Genomic DNA, 836 nt, shown 5'->3' with positions numbered 1-836 from the left:
GGTATAATAAGTCGCAATTTGAAACTGCGAATACGTGCATAGAGCCAGAATTTGGCTCCAAAATATGGCTCAGGCCTTGAAATTGGGATGTTTGGGATATTTTTTAAAACTATAGGGAGGTTTGGGACAAATGTGACCAAACACCTCATTCAGTACTAGGCATATGTTGGTATAAAAAGTCGCAATTTCAAACTGCGAATATGTGCAGAGAGCTCGAATTTGGCTCCAAAATATGGCTCAGGCCTCGAAATTGGGATATTTGGGATATTTTGAAAATTGCAGGGAGGTTTGGGACAAATGTGACCAAACGCCGCTTTCAGTACTTGGCATATGTTGGGTATAAAAAGTCGTAATTTCAAACTGAGAATACGTGCAGAGAGCCTGAATTTGGTTCCAAAATATGGCTCAGGCCTTGAAATTGGGATTTTAACGATATTTTGAAAACTGCAGGGGAGTTTGTGCAAAATGTGACTCATTGCCGCTTTCAGTACTTGGCATATGTTGGGTATAATAAGTCGCAATTTCAAACAGCGAATACGTGCAGAGAGCCATAATTTGGCTCCAAAATATGACTCAGGCCTCGAAATTGGGATGTTTGGGATATTTTGAAAACTGCAGGGGGGTTTGGGACAAATATGACCAAACGCCGCTCTCAGTACTTGGCATATGTTGGGTATAAAAAGTCGTAATTTCAAACTGTGAATACGTGCAGAGAGCCTGAATTTGCCTCCAAAATATGGCTCAGGCCTCGAAATTGGGATGTTTGGGATATTTTGAAAATTGCAGGGAGGTTTGGGACAAATGTGACCAAACGCCGCTTTCAGTACTTTGCATAT

Source organism: Procambarus clarkii, chromosome 31, assembly GCF_040958095.1.
Source record: "Procambarus clarkii isolate CNS0578487 chromosome 31, FALCON_Pclarkii_2.0, whole genome shotgun sequence".
Classification (NCBI taxonomy): domain Eukaryota; kingdom Metazoa; phylum Arthropoda; class Malacostraca; order Decapoda; family Cambaridae; genus Procambarus; species Procambarus clarkii.
Note: the sequence above shows the minus strand (reverse complement) of the source record.